The following is a 9,597-nucleotide window of genomic DNA, read 5'->3' on the forward strand; positions in this document are numbered from 1 at the left end:
ATTTTGGTATAGGAACAGCAGTTTTTTGAGGGAAGGAGAAGTCCCGAAAAAATAAAAGGCAAAGTCGACCTCGGCGGAATTTGAACTCTGCGCATAAGACAGGCGAAATGCCGCTAAGCATTTTGTCTGGCAGGCTAACGATTCTACAAGCTCACCAACTTAAGTGCTACGAATATAACTGAGATACCACTTGTTACAATCAATCGAACACCGATTAAAAACAGTCATGTAAGGAAGATATTGTCGAGACAAGACACATGAATAAAAAGTAAATACAATTCTTATTTTATTAGATATCATCAAACACTATCATTTGGTCATTTCGAATAAGCAGACATACCTTTTTTTTTATTTTCAACCACTTCATTTTTAAAGGAAAGCTTATAAAAAGTTGTCTACAAAATAGGCAATCTATATCTATTTATATTTTTCTATTTGAGCGTATCACGTATTTATTTAATTTATCTATGTTTCTATTATATTTCGTTAAATAAACTTCTTAAGTCTATGGAAGCTTTATAATGGTAAGCTCTTAAAATATTTTATCAGTTCGTCGAGGAAATGTATGTCCCTTCCTGAAGCAACGATGCTCAACGGTTGTAATGAGATGGACGGCAACCAGCATAGTGAGCTGTATACAGCCCACATAATATTCGTTGGAGTAGAGAAAGAAGTTGTAGGAAGAGAATAGTTACATTATTGTTGAAATCGAAGGCGACAGTGCAATGAAAGACATGCACTTACTAATGAAATTTGACAAAAGATTCAGTCGAAAATATTCAAATCTGAAGTTTTTTACATAACACCGAAGACTACAATTTGAAAAGAGTTGCGTAATTCAAGAATGCACAATAAAAATATCATACAATATAGCATGTCTTGCACTGACTAACCAAAAGTTACAGAGAAATGAAAGAAGTAATTGCACTAAAAGATGATTCAATCACACAAAAGCAGTAAATAGAATCAATGAAGAAACCAGTTCGTAGTTACTCGATTTGCGAGAAAGAGCGTTCGAATTTCTTTAAATAAAACCATAAATGTTTGAAAAAGAATTGAAAGGAAAACTTAGCTGATTTTGAGGCGAATCCGGAATCCGAGAATATGGCGTTGATCTCAGTCGGCAATCCTTAGTTCATTAGAAGGCAGCGATCTTGCAGGATCGTTAGCACACCGGCCGAAATGCTTAGCGGTGTGTAGTCAGTCTTGACGTCCTAAGTTCAAATTCCGCCGAAGTAACCTTTGACTTTCATCCTTTAGGGGTCGATAAGCACCGATTGAACACAGGAGTCGATATTACCGACTTACCCCCCTCCCTTGTACTTGCTGGCCTTGTGCCTAAATTTGAAATCAATATTCGGTCTATTAGATTATTTTGACTATTCCTACAAAAATATGAGGCAAAAATCACGCCTGAAATATTCTTGGCCATATGTCGACTCATACATACATATATACATACATACACATATGTATATGTGTATGTATGTATGTATGTATATGTATGTGAATGGATTTATAAAGTATATACACACACAGACAGACACAAGGATACTGTGATGTAATATATATTTGTATATGGTGATTGGTGATTGTCATCTCAATTTCAAACGTAAACGTTTTCTCATTGCACAAATATACATGTAACAGGCTCAATGGTATTTCTAACATGTGCCCTCAAATGTCTACGTAACACTGATTTTTTTCAGAATTATTTTATGAAAAATGATCCACATAATTTTGTCAAGAATTATGCCAGCTCAGCCCCAGCTTTGTGCATTATGCCAAAAAAGATGTTCATCGCAGGAGTACAGCTTTGGGTATAAAGGACTATAGTGCTACGTTGGTGCCGATAGAGCTGTATGTATATAATTATTTAGTAGCAGTTCATGTCTGACAAGTCATACATTTGAAAGTGTAACATCATAATAGAAAAAATAATAATCAGGTACTCAGATGTCTGGATGGTTGTACATTTACAGATTTGTATTCATATGTCACATGCTTTATAAATTAGCGCTTTCACCTAGTCTTGTAGGGTTATCAAACACCGAAGACTTGATAACCCTTCAAGACTAGGTGAAAGCGCTAATTTATAAAGCATGTGACATATGAATAAAAATCTGTAAATGTACAACCATCCAGACATCTGAGTACTTGATTATTATTTTTTCTAATATATAATTCCTGTACATCACCTCCAAACCTTCCAATATATATATATATATATATATTTATTTATTCATTTATTTAAGGGCATTCATGTATAGTAATGACCTTATATAAATAAATATATTTTAGGGAATAAATGACGAATTTTTCCCTTATGAGGTTTTTTCACGCTAGCTACTTGATAAATTCTTATAAAAGATTTTATCCTATTATTGAATTATATATATATATATATATATGCAGAGAGAGAGAGAGAGAGAGAGAGAGAGAGAGAGAGAGAGAGAGAGAGAGTTGAAATTTACAGAAAAACAAAAGACGAAGACAGGTCTATGAACAACAAGCAGGTGTATTAGATTGACGCCCGAGAAAGTGCGAATGTATTTTACGTTTCGAGCTTACGCTCTTCAACAGAAAGGAATATGGCGAAATAAACAGAGAGAGAATAAAAAAGCTTATACATTATATATATATATATATATATATATATATATATATATATATAATATATGTTCATATATGTATATATACATATATATATACACACACATACATACATATATACATGCATATCTATGTGTGTAGATAGATAGATAGATAGATAGATAGATAGATAGATGCAAAAGTTAATACCTCTCACTACTAATAGCTTCATATTCCAGTTTTTTTCTTGGAGGTGTGGGAAAATATCTAGTGGAAATGGGCAGAAAGCGTTAAGGTGAGCAATACATAAATAAATCGAAAGACTTGGTATTTGACAATGTGATAGAATGGATAATAAGAAATAAAATGCTAAATATATATTTGCATAAATGTTCTTGATTGTAGGCGTGCTTGTATTAAATTGCAATATATAAGATTGTATTTGAAAACTGCCAGTTATTATTATACTATTTGTTGCTGATGACATTATATAGAAGGTCAACAATGATTGTGTCATTGACAAGAGAATGCAATAACAAATACCCTCGACAGAATAAATACCTGGAAACTGTTTTACATTTCAATATTATGCTACTGTAATTATAAATAGAATCTGATGATGAAGATCGATTTCGCAGATAAACAAGTTTGTATTCAATAATTTATAAAGGGAAATGTATGGGAAAAAAACATTGATGTGTAAACAATACTTGTAATATTTGTTTTAGAACACGAAGAAGCAAGAAAAAAAGGCAGGCATGCGATGCAATGTTCTGCAATATAAATGACAAGAAGGCACGAACGAGGGAAAGAGAGAGAAAGAGTGGAATATACGAAAATATTTTCGACGCATTTTTATGACGATCTTATACATGAGCTAAATATATATCACTGTTTTTCTCTGCTAGAAACAGAACAACTTTGCAAATAATGTTATGCAGATTCAAATAAACCAATTTCCATAACATTTCTGGATATTCTCCTCAACTAATATATATATATATACAGAGAATAATTCCAGAAGGATTTACTTAGTGTTTACTTTGCCTCCATAAGCTGGATTTAGCTTATGTAGGGACATTATTGAAGATTGTCCTTTCAAATTTGCTACTTGATCATGTTAACTTAAAAGCATGTTCTATGCTATAAAAATAAATGGACACCTGCTTATCGGCAAACGCAAACCATTGATTTTAAATTTGTTAATTTCATATTGTTATCGCCATCTTTAATTTGTGTCACCAAGCTGAACCTATTTACAGCTGAGGTGAATGAGATTGTCAACAACAAGTGTTTAAATCCTTCGTAGAGGGGTTCGTTAATGGAAATGCATTAGCGAAACAATCTATTGCTTTGAGTTTCAGAAGTGCAATGAGGAAACATTATAACATTATATTTAATATCAAAATGAAGAAAACTTTCTAAGATGATCCGAGGCTCAATGTTTTCAATTCTTATTTGATATATTTTTGTTTTTTATTTTATTTCCTCTAAAAAGACATGATTGTGATCAAATCTAATCATTCTTCTCTACCAGTTTGATAACCTTCCCATATATGACATGATTATTTTCTATATTCAAAAATGTTTTATTACCATTTTCATATATTTTATTTATATCATAAGAACAAACATTGCCTATAAATTTACATTACGCACACTCAAAATAATCTATGTTTATCTTGTGTTCATAAAATGATATCATAAAATATAAACGCCAGTTTAAATGAATAAGTAAAAACAAGCCCACTTCACTTGTTTGTTACAGTTTGATATTTATTTAGCTTAATGTCACTGAAGTTTGAAAGATCTTAGCAGTTAATGCTTATATTACATTCATTTCTAATAAATAATTTGAATGGAAAGGAAAAGCGACTGGGAAGTGGATGATACTCAACTTGGTTTGTCAAGTTACGAAATGCCGTTGTTGATTAAGTACAATATATTTTCTACTCTAGGCACAAGGGCTGAAATTTTGGGTGAAGGGGGGCCAGTCGATCAGGTCGATTCCAGTACACAACTGGTACTTAATTTATCGACCCCGAAAGGATGAAAGGTAAAAACGACCTCAGTGAAAGTAAAAACTGTTTGCACAATCCTTTAGATTATAAATAACATATAATACTTAATATACACGCGCGCACACATACAAACTCATACACCGTAACACACACACACACATACATATAGACACCGAGAGAAAGGGAGAACGATTAGTAAAATAACCCGTATTGCCAGGACTGATGAGTAGCGATAAATGGCTCAGAATTATTCTGAGCGAAGATCTATTCAGTTTAACAGCTGAACACTATTAGATTTCTGTTAGAAAGTCGTAGTTCAAGAAAGAAATACGCATGTAACATTCTGGTATCTAATGTATTCCCGGACCGATACACACTCGACATTGATATGTTTTGTAACTTCATTATGTAAATTACCATATATTAAGAGCGAAAGATTAAGCTACTCTGAAAGCAGTGTTGTTTGATTTGAAGCTATTGTATTTTATTCTTGAATTTTTTTAATTCTTAAAATAATTTGAATAACTAGGGAGTGGATTGTGGGAAAGTGAACTCCACATGGAAATAAAACTATTTTGATAACATGCGGAAACCTGGATGTCCAAACCAACTCCCAGATGTTAGAGTTGCAATACATACATTGTTGAAGAAATTAATTTAAGGCTTGCTATGAGCTTTAGGCTATCCGATTTTAGACCTGTGCTCATTATTGCCTTGGCAAATTTGAATATTATTATGTTGGTGTCTCAAGATATATAACATTTTTTGCTTTTATCAGTAGAAGCACAAAAGAAAGAGGTTACTGGGTCCTCCAACTCCTGAACCTTCTACATAAAATTTGTCGTTGCTAAAGTAAAATAACTCTAAGACTCTTAGCTGCTTGAGTAACAGAAGTCTCTGGTTATGATGCAGCCCACTGGATATAAGTATTTAAAGCACTTGTCTCTATATGTACATTTAAAGGTAGTGCGAACACGTGTAGTAGGATGGGACCTAGTGGTACAGCAGTTGCTTGGATGATCCTTAAAATGTAGGTTGTTATTTTCTAACTGTACAGCACGTTGTTGGATATTGAGATATATTCATGGACAGGGAATAGAAAAGTGCGAGAAAGCATCGTTAATGCTGATGCATTGTTTCAGTTGTATTTGAGCCACTTCTTTGCAGCTATTACCCAGCGTCAAAGCAAATATTGCAGTGTTAGAAGCTTTGATCACTTTTTGCCGATGTATTTGATGGCTATCATTGAATTACAGAAGTCAAAATTGATGTTTACATTAAATTCCTTTGTTAGAAGTGAGCAGTAGGGAACTGTTCATCTGTTCTCAGTTTCGTGCTGTCCAAATAAGGTTTGGAAATACCTATCTCCTGACTTACTTCTACCGTAATAACATGTAGTCTGTTTCACCTGTTTGTGTCTCTTCTGAGGATTTGCTGTTTTTCACACAAAGTAGCTTCCTTTTGACGACACCACAGGTTGCCCCAATCAGACTTCTAATAACTGCCAATAATCAATTTTTCAAATATTTTCTTTTCACTTTTAGTTTTTGGGTTTTGTTTTTACTATCAAGGTATTAGTTAATTAATACAATATGCTATTCCGAATATACATGACAGTTATCCATCGAAGTTATGTTGTAAGTTCGGTTTAAGGATGAAATTATTATTATTATTTCAAGATGGCAACATTGTCAGTGATGACTTCGAAAATCTAACTGAAATTACGTCTCTATTCAGTTAATAGAAGGAAAACACACACAGATGGGGAAAATGCAAAAGATTTTACGTTTTGTATATTATCTTTACGTCTTTAATAAGTATCAACTTTATTAGGAATGAAACCACTAATACTATAAGCCATTATTTTCAGAAATGTAATCCCTAGCATTGGCATACGCATATTCTTCTAATCCTCAGATAACAATGCATTCAGGCGAACTGACATTGCTTAGCAGTGTTTGTTCCGATTCTTTACATTCTGAGTTCAAATGCCGCCGATGCTGCTGTGCCTTACATCTTTCGAGATCGATAAAATAAAGTACCAATCAAATATTTGGCTGGCTGGCTGGCTGGTATCAACTAATTCCCTTCCTTTATAATTGCTGGCCTTGTTATCTTAATCAGAAATAATTATTATATCATGGCACTTTGTAAAAAAATATGATACATAGCTTGTACTAATTCTCCTAAACGTAAATGTAGACTACGAATCATTTTCGTTTAAACTTCTCATTCATAACGCCAGAGACTTCTTAAACTTAATCTCTTTTCATTTTCCCAAAGATCATAGACATCATGTTAAGATAAATACTACTGAGGTTAGCTATTCTTGTCAAAATTTTCTACATCATTCATATCAATTGAAGAAGCTTTTCAAGCTGGATTAATATATACTTCAGTAATATAGTTTCCTCTGATCGTAACTTCACAAATTCAAGGAAATGCCTCCTCAAATTGTCCTTTGAAACTCTAACTTGCTGAGTTACATCTAAATCGAAAATAATACCACCTATGAATTGCTATTAAGTTCAATTTTATTAATATATTCTTACTTAAGAATCGTAAAAGAATGTTTTCTACAAGCCTCTACTTTCATATTTGGCTCCAAATGGAAACATGGTTTTGTCATGTAAGTTATATGGGAGATACTCGATTATGCTACTCCACTGGCACATAGAATAGTAGAAGTTCTTGTTGAATGAGAAATTATATTTCAATTTGGTAATGCTATGAATGCTTGAGATATCTGCAAACATGCTTCAAAATTCTTACCTTGCAGTTAAATCTTTCTTAGTTACTGACTGAAGCAAAACAAAATGGAATAAAAATATATTCTATACTTTGTATCTCGACATTCAAAGGTATTAAGAGATGCATATTTGCCCAGACTTATTTCACGTGTGTTAATCTTTTGAACAAATCTAATTCTCAACCTAAATCTAATTCTTTCACTTTCGCACTTAAAGCATTACACACGTACATTCATAGACGCAAAAAGATATGCATGTATATATATATATATATATATATATGTATATACGCACGCACACACACACACGCACGCACACACACACACACACACATACATATATATATATATATATATATATATATATATATATATATATATATATATATATATATATATATATATATATATATATATATATATACTTGACAGAACTGGAGTCAACAAGAAGGGGTACGGTTGAGCATTTATTTTTTTCATCATTACAAATGTTTCCACGCAACGTGGTTCTTCGGTATTTGATTGTGCAGGTACTTGATTATGCAACTGTTTCCCTGCATTGTGAGATCTAGTTGTGTTTCCTCAGGCTCTATGTAACTATTGTCTCCGTAAGATTAAAAGCCTCGACTTCAAGAGCATCTTCTCTGTCTGTCGTGGCCTGAATTTAGTAGTAGCCACTGAGGTTATCAGGTTGTGTTGTTGCCGAACGGCCATTAGCAAACTGCTTTGAGTATGTAGATGTAGTGGGATGGTGTTTCTGGTACTGTTTAAGTGGTTGCCGTTTTAAAGTGACTGGCATTTGATTTTTGTAATGTTGATTTGTTCTTCGTGGCTGGTTACACATGCGATTGTCCTTAACTGACCTTTAAAATTCGGCCTATACGTACGGACACATACACACGCTCAGACACATATACACATACACACATACACTGTCAAACGCACACCCACACTCATAGACGCGTATACACACATATATATATATATAAATATTCACATACATATGCACATGTACATACACAAATGCTCGTGTGTGTATACACATACTTACATATATATATATATATATATATATATATATATATATATATATATATATATATATATATATATATATATATATATATATATATATATATATATTTACATATACTTACATACACACACACTCACACACACATGCGTATATATATAGAGAGAAATACAACTCAACACGCCCATACATGGATAGGAGAAATATGAGAAGGAGAGAGTTCACTGAACTATTATTATTTCACTGTGCTGAATCTGGAAAATGCATATTTGGGATATCTCGGTATTTTCTCAGCATGCTTGTTTTCCAAGTTTTCGTTACTTAACAAGACAACACAGGGTATGGTAGCAATAACAAAAATAGACACAATAGGAATCACAAAAAAATGGATAGCGACCCCGACTGTTATAACAGAATTCAAACAAAAGCTCAAAAAAAATCATCAAAAAAGCAAAGCATCAAGAACACTTCAAACACTGCTAATCAACCGTAATATCACAAAATCAAAAATAAACCTCACTAGATAGCTACGAATATTATAATGATGCAAATAATTGCAGCTGTCACACGAAATATGCATATCCGCTCCGGAACCAATGCATGCAAAAGATACAACATAAACAAATGCACAATCACCAAAACACAACACAAATACGCATATAAAGGAGTCCCCTGAAAACCAATTTAAGGTCCGTTATCACAACCATATCTTCTCATTCCGCAAGAAAAGCCGGCCACACGCAACATCACTAGCAGACCTAATATGGAGAGTAAAGGAAGGAAAAATTAAATATGAAATAGAATGATCAATGATAAAAAATGGTGATGTGATTTGTGCTTCGAGAATGTCTTGTGCATCCTGTTAAGTAACGAAAGCTTGGAAAACAAGCATGCTGAAAAATACCGAGATGTTCCCACCGCACAAAGTATGAATTTTCCAGATTCGTCACAGTGAAATAACAATAATTATTCAGTGACAAATTTATGCGTGTGTCAGGTAGTATTTCTCTCTCACTCTCTCTATATATATATACGTATGTGCTTCTGTCCGCGTGTTTACAATGCATCAATGGATGCATCTACATAAGTAAATATATGTATATATGTGTGTGTGCATTCATAGTCGGGTTTATGTTTATGTATATGCGCGCGAGAGTATGTATGTACGTATATTCATAATGTTTATGCATGTGCGTACGCGT

This window comes from Octopus bimaculoides, chromosome 1, assembly GCF_046866305.1.
Source record: "Octopus bimaculoides isolate indiv1 chromosome 1, ASM4686630v1, whole genome shotgun sequence".
NCBI classification, from domain to species: domain Eukaryota; kingdom Metazoa; phylum Mollusca; class Cephalopoda; order Octopoda; family Octopodidae; genus Octopus; species Octopus bimaculoides.